Raw genomic sequence first — 431 nt, 5'->3', positions numbered from 1 at the left:
TCTTTGTCATCACATCTTCATTTCTTTTATTTTTAAATTTTAATTTAATAATTTTAATGAACATTTCAGAGATTTTGGATTGACATTCGTTCATTGTTGCACTTTTCTGTCTGCCTACCCCACATCTTCATTTCTTTAAACATAGTGACCCTTTAGTTTTGTGAAAATATTGTGATAAGTTTAAAGTCTTTTCTTCTGATAAGTTTGAAATCTGGTCTCTCTCACACTTAATTCTGTTTCTCTCCCCATTTTTTCTGGCATGTATGTCATGCTTCCCTTTTTTTTAATGTTTAGTAATTTTTTTTGTTGTTGTAAAGTAAATGCTTTAGATAATACATTCGTGCAAATCTCAATATTTGTCCCCTCAACCTCTTCTAGGGGTCTAGGGGACTGTTTTACTATTCTATCTGTATGTGTATATATATATGTAT

Source organism: Elephantulus edwardii, unplaced genomic scaffold (genome assembly GCF_000299155.1).
Source record: "Elephantulus edwardii isolate Elephantulus edwardi_28Jun2011 unplaced genomic scaffold, EleEdw1.0 scaffold00143, whole genome shotgun sequence".
Classification (NCBI taxonomy): Eukaryota; Metazoa; Chordata; class Mammalia; order Macroscelidea; family Macroscelididae; genus Elephantulus; species Elephantulus edwardii.
This window is presented reverse-complemented; position numbering follows the sequence as displayed.